This window comes from Triticum dicoccoides, chromosome 2B (assembly GCF_002162155.2).
Source record: "Triticum dicoccoides isolate Atlit2015 ecotype Zavitan chromosome 2B, WEW_v2.0, whole genome shotgun sequence".
In the NCBI taxonomy this organism is placed as follows: domain Eukaryota; kingdom Viridiplantae; phylum Streptophyta; class Magnoliopsida; order Poales; family Poaceae; genus Triticum; species Triticum dicoccoides.
In genome coordinates this window covers 57,766,262-57,784,334 of record NC_041383.1, presented here as the reverse complement: position 1 = coordinate 57,784,334, position 18,073 = coordinate 57,766,262, and the positions used below count along the sequence as shown (strand labels likewise).

At 47.0% G+C, this 18,073-nt stretch overlaps 1 pseudogene; it reads right to left on the bottom strand.

Moving 5' to 3' along the window:
* Positions 1 to 13,019: 13,019 nt before the first annotated feature.
* LOC119360439 lies at positions 13,020 to 17,860 on the bottom strand (annotated as a pseudogene).
* Between the last annotated feature and the right edge of the window lie 213 nt (positions 17,861 to 18,073).

Genomic DNA, 18,073 nt, shown 5'->3' with positions numbered 1-18,073 from the left:
TGGATGTTACCACGAAGGCACACCAACGCCACGAAGGTTCGTCTTATTCTCTCTTTGAGATATCACCACGAAGGCGATTCTCAACCACTAGTGGTAGACCTTGGGGTGGTCTGCAAACCCTCACAAACTTTCCGGGCGTAATCACAATGGTTTGATTCCTCACCGAAAGACTCCTACCACCTAGGAGTGTCCAACCTCCAAGAGTAACAAGATTAATGGAACTGCTCAAGACTTGCTCAAATCATGAATTCCTTTGGTTGAAAGGAGGAGAGAGGGACGACACTCAAGAATCCTCACAAATGCTCTTGGGATCTAGGATTTGGTGAAAGCAAGAGAGAGTAAGAGGGAAAGGTGTTCTTGGAATCTTTGCACTGTGTTGGACAAATATCACACGAGGTGGAAGAAGGATATTTATAGTCATAGTGTAAGAGTGGCCGTTGGAGGGCACTTAAGCTGCGCAGACGTCGGACGCCCGACAGGTACCGGACATCTAGTCAGAAAAGACGGACCGGACGTCTGACAAGCATCGGTTGTCTAGCCATCAGAGAATGGAGTTGTCCAGCGCAGTATTAGAGAGGATAAAAGCACAGGGAGAAGCACTACAAAAAAAGACACACCCATGACATTTTGGGCCGAACGAAAAAAAATTCTGTCATACATATGACACTTCTATGACGATAATTGTGATAAAACCCGGTATCATCATAGATGTGGTGGGCTCCTACTTCTATGAAAAAATCAAGACAGAAAATGGGCTTTTCGTCCTGAGCGGGCCGGAGACGCAACTGCATGACATTCTTTGGCCCGTCCATGACGGAAAAAACCATGGTAGAAGCGAGTGGGAGGAAAATTTCGGGTAGTTGCCGGTTACGGTGGGAGGTCGGGGGCGTAGTGATGCGCGTTTCTCTCGTACGTACGCGCGTGTGTGCGAGGCGTTGGCTCTAACTGAAGCCGAGCAAGGCGTTGGGCTCTAACTGAACCCGAGTGATTGCACTGCAGGCTACGCGTTACTGAACCCGAGGGATCGATCGATGGCTGTTAACTGAACCCGATGGAGCGATTCCTTCGCTACTGCTGCTAACTGAAGCCGATCGATTGGATGAACAATGAGTGTTGCGAGGGGTTTGGATGAACAGTGAGCGGTGGCGTTGCCTCTGGATGAACAGGAACCCGTGGTGTGGAGGGCTGGATGAACAGTAGACGGTGGAGGGGTGGCCGTGGAGGGGTGGTTGAACAGGACCCCGTTGTGTGTAGGGCTGGATGAACAGTAGACGATGGAGGGGTGTCCGTGGAGGGGTGGTTGAACAGTAGCCGGTGGAGTAGCGCGCGGTGGAGGCTGGATAAACAGGAGCCCGTGGAGGCTGGAGGAGGTCGACGGTAGCCCGTGGAGGCTGGAGGAGGTCGACGGTGGAGATGAACAGTATCCCGTGGAGTCCCATTTTGCGGTACGCCACACCCCTCCCCCCCCCCTCCGTTTCGACCGTAGCGCTCCAAAACAAGTCCGTTTCGTCCGTTTTGCGGTACGCCACACCCCTCCCGATCAACAGGACCCCCGTCTCGACCGTAGGAGGTCCGTTTCCTCCGTTTTACGGTACGCCAGACCCCTCCCGATCAACAGGACCCCATTTCGAACGTGGCCGGTCGAACACAAGGCCGTTTCCTCCGTTGTGTGGTACGCCAGGTCTCGTTTCCATCGCCTGTTCCATCCAAGCCCTCCCGATGAACACGACCACGCATTCCGTTCCGACCCAGCCGGTTGGCTCCCCGTGAACACGACAACGACGTTGTTTCTCTGTTCCAACCCAGCCATGTACGTATGCACGATAGGCGTTAGAGACCCTGCCCGTATGTACGTACATGGCCGTATTTTCTTTCTTGCACCCTCGCCGCTGTACGTACGTGTACATGCTACGTGCGTGCCTCTACTACGACACGTGCGCGCCTCTACATCTACGACACGTGCGCGCCTCTACATCGACTAGTATGTACGTACATGTTCGCGACCAGAATGACAACGCTACGTACGCTTCGACCAGGTGGGTCCCGACTGTCAGGCACTTCCTTGCGTGCGAAGATGTAGTTGGTGGGTCCCAACAGTCAGGGGGGCGAATCATTTTTTTTGCCCGGACGCACTTCCTTGCGTGCGAAGATGTAGCTGGTGGGTCCCAGCTGTCAGCAGGGCGAATCGTTTTTTTCATGAAATACGGTGGCCCGTCCGGTGGGTCCCCGCTGTCAGGTGGAGGAATCATTATTTTGCGCGTAATAAGGAGGCACTTCCTTGCGGCGGCCATGGACCCAGCTGTCAGCCTCTCCACGTACAGTCCACGTCCGATGGAAGTCGTTCCTTGACCACGTTGACCATGCCGCGCCGAGAGCACCACGGCGGTGGACGACGGCGAGGCCTAGGAAGGGAACGACTTGGAGCCGCAGAATAACAGGGGGTGTGGGTGAGTAGAGGGATGGCCTGGACAGCGGTGGGAGTAGTAGGGGGCGGTGAGGCCTCCGCGGCATCACAGCCAGCCATTGGAGGCAGGAGCACGCGGCATGACCGGCGTTGGTTTGGGCGGCTGGAGCAAGAAGACTAGAGGTTGAAGAAGCACTACGACCGTTGGATGAACATCGTACGGTAACAGGAGCTAGAATCGTTCATATTGACTAAGTTGACAAAGCCCTCCGTCCCCGTCAACTTGGTAGGCCCACAAGTCAGCCTCCCACTATGCTGGGTTCCAGCTGGCAGGGGGGTATTCATTTTTTTGTGTAATAAGGAGGCACTTCCTTGCGTGCGAAGATAGCTGGTGGGTCCGACATGTCAGCTGGGGGCACGTTTTTTCACGAAATACAGAGGCCCTTCCGGTGGGTCCCAGATGTCAGGTGGAGGAATAATTATTTTGTGCGTAATAACGAGGCACTTCCTTGCTGCGGCCGTGGACCCAGTTGTCAGCCTCTCCACGTACAGTCCACGTCCGATGGAAGCCGTTCCTTGACCATGTTGACCACGCCGCGCCGAGAGCACTAGGGCGGTGGACGACGGCGAGGCCTAGGAAGGGAGTGACAGGAGGCAGGGAAGACTCGGCAGTTGTTTCCCACGCGGAGGGGAGTACGACTGTACGAGGGTTTACTGGTTCGTCTGCCCTCGCCGGAGAATAACAGCAGGTGTGGCCGTGTGGGTGAGTAGAGGGATGGCTAGGCCAGCGATGGGAGTACGATGGGGCGGTGAGGCTTGCACGGCAGCACAGCTGGCCGCGGGGAGGAGGGAGCAGGCAGTCCCGCCGGCGCTTGTTTGAGCGGCTGGAGCAGGAAGAGCAGAGATTGAAGAAGCAAGACGGTCGTTGGATGGACATCGTACGGTCAATGGAGCTAGAATCGTTCATATTGACTAAGTTGACAAAGCCCTCTATCCCCGTCAACTTAGTAGGCCCACAAGTCAGCCTCCCACCATGGTGGGTCCCAGCTAGCAGGGGGAGTATTCATTTTTATGTGCGTAATAAGGAGGCACTTCCGGTGGGTCCGAGCTGACAGCGGGGGGAACATTTTTTTCATGAAATACGGTGGTCCGTCCGGTGGGTCCCAGCAGTCAGGGGCAAACGTTTTTTCGCGAAATATGGTGGCCCGTCCAGTGGGTCACAACAGTCAGGGGGGAAACGTTTTTTCCGTGAAATACTGGTGGCCCATCCGGTGGGTCCCTGCTGTCAGGTGGAGGAATAATTATTTTGCGCGTAATAAGGAGGCACTTCCTTGCGGCTGTCGTGGACCCAGCTGCCAGCCTCTCCACATACAGTACTCTTCTGATGGAAGTTGGTCATTGACCACATTGACCACGCCACGCCGAGAGCACCAGGGCGGTGGACGACGGCGAGGCCTAGGAAGGGGACGACACGGAGCCGGGGAAGATGCGGCAGTGGATGCCCACGCGAAGAGGAGTACGAGGGTTCACTGGTTCGACTGCGGTGTGAGGCTGCCGTCACCGCAGAATAACAGGGGGAGTGGGTGAGTGGAGGGATGGCCTGGCCAGCGGTGGGAGTAGTATGGGGACGGTGAGGCCTCCGCGGCAGCAGAGCAGGCCACGGGAAGAAGGAGCATGTGGCACGACCGGCGCTGCTTTGGGCGGCTGGGGCAAGAAGACCAGAGGTTGAAGAAGCACTACGGTCGTTGGATGGACATCGTTGACCACGCCGCGTCGAGAGCACCAGGGCAGTGGACGATGGCGAGGCCTACGAAGGGAACGACAGGGAGCCGGCGAAGACACGGCAGTGGCTGCCCACGCGGTGGAGAGTACGAGGGTTGACTGGTTCGGCTGCCGTCGCCGGAAAATAACAGGAGGTGTGGGTGAGTAGAGGGATAGACAGGCCAAGGATGCGAGTATGATGGGGCTGTGAGGCCTGCCCAGCAGCACTGCCGGCCATGGGAGGCCGGAGCAGGCGGTTTCGACGGTGCTGGTTTGGGCGGCTGGGGCAGGAAGATCAGAGACTGAAGAAGCACGATTGCCGTTAGATTGACATCTAACGGTCTGACACTGGTAGATTCGATTGTTGACTAAGTTTCTTTTTTAAGAAGCCTTGTGTACGCATGAACTTAGTAGGCCCACAAGTCACCCTCCAAATCTGTGGCAGACAACATAAAGCCCATTTGCTATTTTTTACAATTTGCAGCCCATTTGCTATTTTTTATAATTTGCCCATTTGCTAATTCTTAAGTAATTTATTACAGCCCATTTTCTACCCAGGATCACGGTTAAAAAGTTCGACCTTATTTTGCATATTTTGGTGGATTCCAAACTGTTGTAATCCCGAAATGACAAAAAAAATTAAGAACTTATTGATTTGCCAAAAAAATCGTTTTGTTTTTGTAAGCAAATAAGACGTGGGACAATTCAGTTGGTTTAAGGGAAAACCGGTGGTAAAAAAATCAGCGCTGGGTGGGAAAAACAACAAAAATAAGGATGTAAATATGAAAAGGGAATTTTATGTGTTTTCAATATAATGATACGTGTATATGAACTAGTAAAACTATAGGTAGAGATTAGAAAACGGATGTAGGACATGCGTTTCAAGAGGAAAATAGAACTGGGCTGTGTGTTTGATTCAGTAACAAAATTGCCTGTAGATGTTGTAAGACAAAATATAACTAATGTTGGCGGGCCAGAGGCCAGTAGATACCTGCTGGATCTTTGTGCCCCGTTGTCGTCATGGGCTGGGCCTGTTAAAAACAAAACCAACCCTGATCAGTCTACAGCCCAGTTGAAACTTGCTCGACCTGAAAAAACAATATACGTGCTCAATAAACGAGAGAATTCTGCAAGCACAGACTGATAACTGGGACAGAGCACGGATATTGTTTTTTATCGTCATAATAAGTGCATGCACTTGTTTCGAAAAAACTGCAGAACTGGGAATTCGAACGGCGGGTGCTTATGCTACCCATCAAATAAAAATTAGGTGCCAGAGAATCCGTTTTGAAACAAATGATTCAGCTTTATATCCACGTCGAACCTCGGCATGATGGTTGGAAGAAAATGCAAGTTCATACCAAAAGATCGTTAACAACAATACCAACTTGCGGACGACAAGGTAGTACAACTACCAATACCAAACTACTCCTGGCCCTAGTGTTCGTCTGGTAGAAAATCTTGCAGAGGACCAGCTCCCGCTCCTTCTCTTGCTCCAGGTCCCCGATGTGGTACTGGTGCATCACCCAGTTGGTCCTCTGCTGGTCAAAATTCTTGTTGGTGTGCAGCACCAAAACCTTTTTTGCTGCCCGTCTGCCGGCCATTGACCATCACAGGCAAGGTATTGCTGGTCTTGTGCCACATCGCGTGCGTGCCGCACTCCGACTGTATCTTGCGACGCGTCCATGTGCCCCTTTTGAACGCCCTGGAATTGCGCTGGAAGAAATGCTTCCTTAGGCCACTCAGTGTGATACCTGCAGTATTGTGGAATACAGGTTTTAGTGTACCTAGTTGGCATTTTCATAACATCTTTGGCATGTTGCAGTCACTTGTTTCACTTTTTATTAACTGTCAAATTGTAATTGTTTTACCAGGTCTGCGTCTAAAAAGAAAATAGAGCTATAAATAAAGGAATATGTTTGTGCAAGTAGACGGCCGATCGGTGTCTTACCTGGAAGTTTCTCAGGTTGGGTGTAGCATATGTCGTGCTCGCTGTCGATGGTTGGTATGAACAAATCGATGAGAGACTGAAATCTCGCGCTGTCAACACTCACTTTGGCCTCAAGGTGCTCGATCAGCTCCTGATCCATGGGATTGAACTTGACGCTAGCCGGCAGCACCGGTCAATCCTTCTTCGACTTGCATCGGTAATTCCAGTTATATGATACTCAATGTATGACCAATCGACTGTTTTAAGTGAATGATGAAAGATTTCGACAGAGTAAAAACTCACGCTTCTTCGACAGTTGTACGAGAGTAATTGCCATGCCGTTTTGCAAGGGCGCTTGTAAAAACTCTAAACTCTATTCTCCTCTTATTTAATGGATGAGGCAAATCTTTTGCCTCCGTTTCAAAAAAAAGATTTCGACAGATAAGTGGTACTCCAAATCTGAAGTCCGGAATACCCGAACACGCCGCCGGGATTCTTGTGTCACCTCACGCGCAGCGTGTTGTCACGTCAATTCAATGTGTGGACATGATGAATAATTTGACCGACGTATACTAGTACTGCTACTGTACTACTTACTAGTCGTATTTAGTGTCACAATTTATACATAGGTTTAACTAACAAGTACGCACTTGAAGCCTAACTGTATATATATATATATGGCTTCTGCACAGCAACTCCATCATCATTATCAATACATCCTACGCAGGTGAGTTAGGATGCACTTGATCCCAGGAAGGTATCTATCCTTCAAACCAGAGGAGTGCTTCAAACTAACAACAGTACATAATATCCAACAAAAGAGGGTCGTGCTACAGCAGCAGAATACATGGCTCAGTCTAGATATCAGCACGAATCAAGTTGTGCATATTTGTTGTTGGCATGAACCACATCGCCGCATGTCGGGTTTGCAAAAGCCATCCATCGCATGGAAGCTTGATGCATTTCACACACTGAAGATTACCTGGCAACAAGCTGTGTCGACGAATCTCTGGATATGGTGATTCATGAAACCCATGGTATGATGTGTAAACACAGCCCCCCCTCGCGAATGGAAGTTGCATAGCACAGTAATCATCGCCGTTGATATGATCGATGATTGGTTGGATGATCGGATAATTGAGCCCGAGGAACAAGGAGTGGTTTCCGAGGCTGTAAACCCGCCTCCAGTTGAATACACCTGGCCCAACGGAGCTGGGATCTTTTTCAAACACGAAGCAGCCATAGCCATCAATGTCACGAACGCCCCACGCATTGTACTGCATGTGGTTTGATGTAATGGTTTGGTCAATTTGGTATGTGCGAATGAGCATCAAATGACCGCCGTCAGCTGAACGAGCGATAAACCAGCACCCATCAGCTGGTATGATTCCAGGTCCTGAAATCATGAAGGCTAGCGCATTTGCGTCTGCTGCAACAATTCAAATTGGAGACCAAAAGGACAAAAATAAGCAATCACGTTCAGAGTATGTGTGGAATTAAGATTATTATAACAGTGACACATATCATAGACAGAGAATTGCAATGCCGTGGTCATAATCATACCCCAAGTTAAAAAAATAAGCCAATGGCTTTCATATTCTAGCAACATGTCATGGTTCAAACATCATGTAACAATGAGAGGAAAACAGCTATGACAGCGCCTACTCATATTCTACCATAGCACTTACTACTACTATTCTCATATCAACTCTAAGCAATAACATGCGTTGTTATAAAAATCTAGTAAATGAGAGTAACATATAGCAATCATGATGTTATGCTCATAATATGTATTCTAACAATCATTAGATGCCAATTGTTCTCATATCAACTCTAACAATAACATGTGTGGTCATAAAAATCTAGGAAATGAGAGGAACATATAGCAATGATGTGGTTATAGACATGGTATGCATTCTAAATTTGTAACAAATGAACAGGCAGTCGTATTCATAAGGTAAAAATGAGATGAGATAGAACAATTACACGATGATAGATTCCACCAGTATAGGCAGCCAATCTGTGCGTCGACCGCGTAAACGATGCCATCATGCACTATAGCATCAGACAGAAATGTTGCCTCAACAGGATTGATGATGAGCCATAACCATGTATGGCGACCGGATTCCAGATAGACTAATCCCATGTTGAACAAGGCAATGAGCTTGTAATCCATGTAGTCTTCTGATGGTGTGGGCACTTCGCAGATTACAACTTTATGCAAACAGAGGTTGAGCCAAAAGCTTGACGCGTCTCGTGCGTAGTAGGCAGGAGTGTCCGGCGGGCCGCGAGGCTCGATGTCGGCGGGTGATCTCTCGCTGGGTGTAGATATCCATGAGACGCCATGGAATACCGGTGTGGTGGATGAGGACGATCCAGTTGGCCTTCATGCCCGGCCAGTAGTGGCCGCGCATGAAGGACAGGTGGACGGGTAGTGGTAGCATGTCAAGGGGCACCACGGCAACCTCCGTAGGATCGTCAAGTCGGTGTCTGGGCCACCTGCGAGGATCGGGCATCAGGAAGCAGGGTGTCTTGAAAAGAGCCGGCCGGTTGCAGACGAGTAGATAGTACAAAGACACCGAGCATGCGGCCAGACGGACGGTGCTGAGTAGGTCCATACGACTACAGATCTGCTCCAAGAGAACATCGGGGAGGGAATTCCAATCGCAGCTCTGTGTGTCAGTTGGTTTTGCCATTGGGGTTTTCAGTGCCTGCGAGCCAGCGTGGAAGTGGATTCGGGCGGGCGAGCGAAGAAGCTTCTCCTCGTGTGGCCGAGCAGTGAGCGGGGGATATGGTACGCGTGAGCTACCAAGGAAGATGGCGCGGGCGGGCGAGCAGTGAGCGGGGGTAAATGGTGTGCGGCCGACGATGGGGAAGAGAGGAGGAAGAAGAAGAGAGGAGGAAGAAGAGTGGAAGACAGGGAAGAAAGTGCATTATATCTCAATTCTACTACTACTACCAGGATATAGGCACCGTCCTCCAGAGTGTAAATAGTTACACCGATGACATGTGGGTCTACCACAAGAGGGCCCATATGTCAGTTAATGGAGGACACAGGTGCGTAGGCATATTTGCGGAAGCATGCTCTACTGGCAAACATGATGGCAGTACTGGGTAAGTCTGATTTAGTAACACCAACACGTTGGTTCAGCTTATTAATTTTGTGTCCCATCTGCTACAGCGTGTATTGTCACTTCACTGCGAAGACTAGTTGAATAGTTCTCTCTGACCGAGATGGGGAATGATGGATCGCGAGGATTACCTTTCTACAATATCCCTATGCCTCTACGCTCACTTCACTCATTTTGCTCCGTACCTAGTCACTTGTTGAAATCTATAGAAAGACAAATACTCCGTATTTGGAAACAGAGGGAGGCTTTTACTCCGTACTGGAGTATTTGGGAACAGAGGGAGTATCACCATATGGAGGGAACAGAGGAAGTTAAAAATATGAACATGTCAATGGGAGGGAGTAAGCCCCATGCATGCATGCATGCATGCAACATGCAACACTCACACGTACTCCACATGGACGCACGCAACACTCACGCACCCATGCGGCACACAGCACACGACACAACACACACGCTCACGCTCAAGTGTTCAACCTACTCCCTACGTCCGTGAAACACTGTACATTTAGAGATTTACACATTGACCAGGGTATAATTAACGCCCAAAAGTAGCAGACTTATGTGTGCATGCGACCATTGAGATAAGAAGATTAAATGAAGGTCGTTGCATGCTGTAATTAAGGATAGACATGTAGCCTATACCTACAGCACAAGTTGGTGCATTAGTCAATCAATATCGATTTAGATTAAAGGCTAAATGCATTGGAAGTGTAGATGTACATCATGTACTACTACACTCTTTGTTTTATACCCGATGTACACTCTTTGTTGGAAGGCCCAGGGAGGACACGTGCATGCACTCACATACATAGCCAGGACAGTTCGGGCGCAAGGGTTGGACTCGTGTGGCGCCTGCGTAAAGTTTTGTTTAACTGATTTCTTTGCTCCGCCAACTGACAGGTGGGACTCAGAAACCAGGTGACAATTTAACCAGTCAACAAAGTGCCACGTCGACTATGTGGCCCGTCAGTAGGGTGCAATACGGTGCTCTACCATGAGCTAGTGATCGTATAATCGACGCAAAACTATATATAGTGACCGTAAAGAGCGTATTGTTACATACGTTGACCGCCAGTGTATTTTCTCTTTTCAAATTAAGCCATATTAATCGGAAAGGACGCAGTATGGACTACTACTAGTACTAGTACTACTGTGATGTGTCCCGTCAACTCGCCGAACGAGGAGAAGCTTGCTTACTACGCCTCTCCCTCGTCCACGCGCGCGGTGGTTCGCATGACGAGGAGAGGGTTTTGACTACACCGACATCTCCCTCTTCCTCTCCCTTGCCCTCACCCTCGCCCTCGCGGTGGACGTGCAGCAGTTTAATCGGTGTCAGATTGCCAGACGCATATTGTACTGTAGTATCATCATTGTTGGACCTTCCGAAGAGGCGAAGAGGCAAGTGCAAGGTTCACACGAGTATGAACTGTTGAACCTCCCGAAGAGGCAAAGAGCCAAGCGCAAGGTTTTATAGGAGTTGTCGTCCTAGTAGGAGTGTACTACAACTATAGCGAACGATGCTACTGTATGATGCCGCCACGTCACGTATATCCAAAGCTGTGCCACCTTTTTTTCTCAAAGAGCGTGTTGGAGCCCATGCAACAACCACACAAGTTGCACGTACACATAACACATTTACTAGTAATAAATTCTAAAGGACAAATGCCAGTATGCCACACAAGTTCATCTCCAATTCATGTGATAAATTTGTGCATGACTAGTCTACATATATTCACAGCACTACCGCTCACAATTACCGTACTCCACTTACACGTTATAGATGGGCTACATGCATGTCCTCCTCCAGGTTACAGTCCCAGGTGTTCTTCATGGATGGCACGATCCATAGCGGTGGGCAACGGGAATCATTGTCACAGCTTTCTAGTCCGGTTCCACATGATGGAGACTCATCCAAGCTGAAGCGGCATAAATCAGGGATAGCGTGTCCCAGCATGTCGTTCATCCGGCGGTGCGCAATGAAGACACAATCATGCTTCATGAACAGCAGGCCTTTCGTGTCGTGCACGGAAGGTGGCATCCGCTTCACAATGGGGTAGCTGTCCCCGATGAAAAGCGAGTACTCTCCAAGAGATGAGTGGTGTTCGATGCATGGTTGTGGTGTCTTTATACGTTTCAGCCTCAGTGTCAGTTGTTAGTGGTTGTGTGAGCCCCTTGGGAGCTCCTATTCTTTTTTTTTTTGAGCGGGAAAACTTTCAATCTATTCATCTTCAATCATTGTAGTGCAACAAACACCATAAATAATAAAAAGTTATATCCAGATCCTTAGACCACCTAGCGACGATTACAAGCACCGAAGCGAGGCAAAGGCGCCGCCGTCATCACCCCTCCCTCGCCGGAGCTAGGCAAAACTTGTTCTAGTACACAGTAGGGAAGTCATCGTACTAAGGCCCCATGAGACCAACACACCAGAACAACAACTGCCACCGATGAAAAGATTCGTAGATCGTAAGAATCTAACCTGAAGACACACAAACGTAGATGAATGAAGACCGGATCCGATTAGATCCATCAAAGGCAACCACCGACCGAATTCTGCAAGACCAGCTAGAAACACGCCTCCACGTGCCCTCCAATGATGCTAGACGCACCACCAAAACAGGGGCTAGACGGGGAGAATCCTATTCCATCTTTAGTGAGCTGACTCTGTCTCGTCTTTCTCAGCAGGACACAAACCCTAACAAAATCAAAAGAAACATCTAAAAATGAAGCCCTCCCGCCGGCAAGGCCCAGGATCCACTGCGTCTCCATGGCCCTAGGGCCATCAGAGACGAGGCAGACTAGCGGCGGCACTTGCGGGAGACAGAGGAACCCTAGCGTTTTTGGAGGAGGCGGCAGTACCTACGTGTGCATTGGGAGCTCCTATTCCACGTTAAAACCGTGGAATTGCTGCTATACCGCTCACATAGGCCATTCGGTGAACCTCTGGCTTGCTCAACTTGGCTCCCTTTTCCACTTGCTTATTTAGCTTTTTTCGCTTGCTCCGTTGCTAGCTCGGAAAAAACCAGCTAATATATTTTTATTTGAAAAAAATCATTAAATCAAATATGCTCACCGATTAAAAAATGGATCTTAAAAAATGTTCTGAATTAAAAACAATGGATTTTTTAAAAATCTTAGTGACTTAAAAGTATGTCCATGGATTTCAATAATTCTTTCTGAAAATTTAAAGGAGGTTCCTAAACTGAAAAATCTTCACTAACTTTAATTTTATTGTGAACTTTTGGTATATCCGCAGATAAATGTTCATGAGTTTGAAAAAATGTACATGGATTTTAATACTGTTTACAGTATTTAAATGTTCGTGAATTTTAATAAATGTTCATGATTCTAAATTTGTAGAAAAAACAGGAGGAAAAAAGTGAAACACAAAACAATTAACCAACAACACACTTACAGACGGAACCTTAGCTACCCTACAACCCCAACGCAACAGGAGGCTCCGGTTCAAGTGTGCTTAGTATCTCTGGATCTCAAATACGTGACTTTAACTATTACTTCTGTAAGGATATGTGTTAGCAAAGCTGGAAATCACTCATACACGAATTAACAAAAAGTTACTGGGTTGAAACTGAAACAGCTACATATTATGTTGATCACATCTAATCATAGGTAGTCTCTCATGTTCTTCTTGCTAACAACGACCAACCTTTAACATGAAACTCTTGAAATTAAACGACACAAAACAGACAACACAGCAATGCAGATCGAATAGAACATTGATCCATGATCTGAACTTTATTCCTCCACCCCTTGAACAAGCTGGATTGCGCTAGACCACAGCGCTCTTCTTCTTGTTGATGACCTCCTGAATCATGAACCCAAGATCCCCAATCTTCATTGGTTTGGACATGAAGGCATCAGCCCCCGCACTCATGAAATCCTCCACGGCACGATCACCAGCTGACATCCCAACAATCTTTCAGTTTCTCCCATAGCACGGATCTTCACAACTGCCTGTCAAGCAACAAAAAATAACTACTATTTTACTCCATTTCTCGTACATAAAACAAAGCATTTTATCCAGAGAAGTACATGACACTGATACATCTAAAGGGAAAGCATAAGTACCTCAGGACCAGTCATGATAGGCATGTTCTTATCTAACAAAACAATATCAAACTTCTTCCCCTCATGGAACAAATCAATAGCTTCTTTCCCGTTGATTGCCGGAGTAATTTCACATTGAAACCAGTGCAGCATCCCCGAGAGGACCATCCTATCAACTGCATTGCCCTCAACAAGGAGTGCCTTCATTTTTCTTTGGAAATGGAGGTGTGCCCCCGGCCTCTGCATCATGACGATGCATGCAGCCATCTTATTAAAAAGTCTCGGAGTATCATAGAAACAAATAAGTATTACAGCTCGCAAGCGGAGCAAAAAATAAAAGTAAAATTACATGCTCAAAATCCCAATCGGTATGACAATGCCAAGGGCAAGCTCCCTAGACTCCGATCCTGTTATGCAACCGCCATTCGAACCGGTTGAATATAGCCCGCGCTACCATCTCCCACTGGTTGCACCCAGTAACCAAAGGCTCCCTGGAGTCCATAGAAGTGAGTAAGGACCACGTACGGATCCATGCGGCCGCTCTGAAGATGACCTGCAAGAAAGTTAAAGTATGTTGTCTGTTAAAAATCATATCATTCCAGCAACTCCATATAGCCCACATGAGCGCACATATTCCAATCCAAATACGAGCCGCAGAAATCTGCTCAACCCCAGCTAACCACGTTCCAAACAACGATTCAATGTCAACTGGAGGAGTAATGTTAAAGGCTATATGGATCATTCTCCAAAGCAGCTTGGCGAGTGGGCACTCTATGAATAAGTGTTGTATTGTTTCATCATGATCACAAAAACAACAACGCGAACTACCTACCCACCGCCTCTTAAGTAAGTTATCTTTGGTAAGGATCACTTGCTTGTGGACAAACCACATAAAGATCTTAATACGCAAAGGAACCTTATCTTCCAAATATGTAACGACCTCGAGATTGGGCCAGAATTAATCAGATCCATATAGAAAGATTTCACCGTAAACACCCCATTTCTAGCTAACATCCAGTGCGTCGAATCAGGTTGGTCGGATAATTAAACATCTATGAATCTTCGGACCAAGTGCAACCAGGCGGTCCATTGCTCACCAACTAACGCACGTCTGAACTTAATATTCAAGGGAGTCGTTTGAAGTAATCCTCCTTACGTTGCATGATGTTATATAGGGTGGGATATTGTATGGCTAAGGGCGTCTCTCCTAACCATGTATCCTTCCAAAATCTTGTTGACATCCCATTGCCAATTAAGAATTTGACCCTACGAAAGAACAAGTCTTCGTTCGCATGAGTCCCTTCCAGAATGGAGAGTCAGTTGGTCTCACGGTGACTTGGGTGAGCGTTTACGACTGTAAATACTTATTGCGTAGAATATGTGCCCACATACCTCTCGGCTCTGTCTCTAACATGTATAGCCCCTTACCCATAAGACATTTATTCTTGATTTCCAAGTTCTCAATACCAAGACCCCCTTGGTCCTTGGGTCGGCAAAGGATATCCCATCTTGCAAGACAGTATTACTTCTTGGCCTCATCTGACTGCCAGAAGAACCGAGATCTAAAGAAATCAAGTCTTTTCCGCACCCCTTTCGGTACCTCAAAGAAGGAAAGCAGGAACATTGGCATACTAGTAAGTACTGAGTCAATCAGCACTAGCCGACCTCCGTATGACATTAGCTTGCTCTTCCAACAACTAGCTTTTTTTCAATTCGATCTTCGATGCACTTCCATTCTTTATTAGATAACTTACGGTGATGAATGGGTATGCCCAAATAACTGAAAGGCAAAGAACCTAATTCACACCCAAACAATTGTCTATATGCGTCTTGTTCTTCTTTAGCCTTTCCAAAGCAGAACAACTCGCTCTTGTGGAAGTTTCTTTTTAATCCAGACAATTGTTCGAAAAGGCATAAAATGAGTTTAATATTTCGCGCTTTTGCAATGTCATGATCCATGAATAGGATAGTGTCTTAAGCGTACTGTAAAATGGAGACTCCCCCATCAACCAGATGAGGGACTAACCCCTCCGCTTGACCGTTTTGCTTGGCCCTGCCTATAAGAATGGTCAACATATCGACCACTATATTAAATAGGAGAGGATATAATGAATCCCCTTGACTCAATCCCTTGTGGGTCTAAAAATAGTGAACGATGTCATTGTTAACCTTGATTCTCACACTACCCTTCTGGACTTGAGAATCCACTTGGTTCCGCCAAGCCTCACTAAATCCTTTCATGCGCATTGCCTGCTGAAGGAAAGGCATTTAAATTTATCATATGCCTTCTAAAAAATCCACTTTGAAGATAACCCCATCCAGCTTCTTCGAATGAATTTCATGTGGACTTTCATGCAAGACGACAACCCCTTCAAGAATGTGTCTCCCAGGCATGAAAGCTGGCTGGCTCGGTTGCACCACCGAATGAGCAATCTGTGTCAATCTATTGGTGCCCACTTTCGTGAATATTTTAAAACTCACGTTGAGAAATCATATAGGCATGAATTGCTCGATCCGAACTGCCTCTTCTTTCTTTGGCAACAGCGTAATCATGTCAAAGTTAAGATGAAACCGTTCTAGATGACCGTTAAAAAAATCATGAAACATAGGCATAAGGTCATCCTTAATGATATGCCAACATTTCCTATAGAATTTTGCGGGAAACCCATCTGGTCTCGGTGCTTTATTCGGTTTCATTTGTGAAATTACGTCCAAAACCTCTTTCTCAATAAACGGTGCAGATAAAATATCATTCTCCTCTTCCCGAAGCTGAGGGATATCTCCAATAACAGATTCATTAAGGGACACCGTGCTTGCTTCCGGAGTCCCAAAAAGTTGTTTATAATAATTAAAGATATAAGCTTTCAGATTCTCATGACCCACAATTGTCCCTTTGTCCTGCTGTAGCTGTATTATTTTCTTCTTCATATGTTTACCATTCGCAATCATATGAAAGAATTGCGTATTGTCATCCCCGTGGACAACCTCAAGTACCTTAGCACGCAATGCCCACTTGAGCTCCTCTTCTCTTAGAAGAGCTCGTAAGTGTTGTTCAGCTTCGGATTTCGAGCTCTGCTCAGCTACCGTAAGAAAGTTGACCTCAGCTTTTATATCTAGAACATCTATTAATTGGGTGAGTCCCTCTTTTTCTTGTATGTAAATCTCACTCTCGTTTCTGGCCCAACCTCGTAAAAATTGTCTCAGGTGTCTAATTTTATTTTACCATCTCTCAATACTTGATCGTCCACTAACAGGCTTTGCCCATTCGCGTGCGATGATCTCCATGAAGTTTTCTTTCTCGAACCAGCTTAGTTCGAAAGAGAAAGCGTTTTTGTTCGCAATATGTGTAGCCTCTTCCGAGTCTACTAGTAATGGTGTGTGGTCTGAGATCGCCCTCTGCATCGCATGTACCGACACTAATGGGTACTTTTGTTCCCATTCCACACTAGCAAGCACCCTATCCAACTTCTCATATGTTGGAGTGGGCAATGTATTGGCCCAAGTATACTGTCTACCTGTGAGCTCAATTTCTCTCAAACTAAGACTCTCGATAATCATATTAAACATCATAGACCAACGTTCATCAAAGTTGTCATTGTTCTTTTCATCTCTCCTCAGAATTATATTAAAATCTCCTCCAACTAGGATTGGAAGAGTCTCGTCCCCACAGATCCGCACCAAGTCGGCTAAAAAGTATGGTTTGAGTTCGGGTTGTGCTGCCCCATATACAGCTATAAGAGACCATCGGAAACCATCCAATTTTGATCTCACCCGAAACTTGACCGCAAAGTCACCCCGAAACACATTAATTACCTCAAGCGTTTCGCACCGAACCCCTAGCAATATCCCACCGGATCTTCCTCTAGGAGGTAAGCAGTGCCAATCAAAATCAATTCCTCTGGATAATGTTCCAAGGAATTGTGATGTAAAATTATCCCGCCCTGTTTCGAGTAGAGCCATGAAATCTAATTTTTGCTTTATCATTGTCTCTGCCAAGAACCTTCTTTTAGCCAAGTCTTTAAGACCTCTGCTATTCCAAAAGATTCCTTTCATAGATCACCATGGAATTTTTTTATTAAGCTTAACCCTAGCACTTCTGCGAACCGTGGAAGTAGGATATATTTTCCGTTTCCGGGGTCTCTTGGGCTTCTCCCCATCATCCTTCGGGGATGCATGATTGGCAAAACTCGAGACATTACCCTCCGTCATTAGAGGCTCTACAATGGCCGCGGTCTCTGACCCCTCCTCATCTTCGCCATCTGCATTAGGCAAGAGATTATTACAAATGTTTTCAAGAGCGGTCATTCCTAAATTTTTCATGTCATCGTCATTCCTAGGTATGAATGATGCGAGATTCTGAATTATTTCAGAAGCTCTCTCCGCTTCTAAATCTAAAAGATCATTCACCGATTTCGCCACCTATTTCTCATTCGACCCCAAAGAAACTCCTAAGTCGTTTTCCTTCTTGATAATTTCATTCCCGGTGAAATGCAAAATTGAACAACTCTTATTGAAAGACATACCTGTAGTTGCCTCGACATCTCGAAGCTTGGCCACCCTCATGGCGCGCCCTAACTGCAGGTCGTCGGCATCTGGTTGATCCTAGATCCGGTCACTCACATGCCTGCCAGCCGTCACCGGATCCATGATCCCACCAAAAGCGATAAGCTCCTCCGTAGTCCTCTCCCAAATATACATTTTCCAGGAATGGCAGGGCATTCGGTGATTAATTCGCCAGATCTGATTTCCTATTTTGTCATCTATCATTAATTGGAT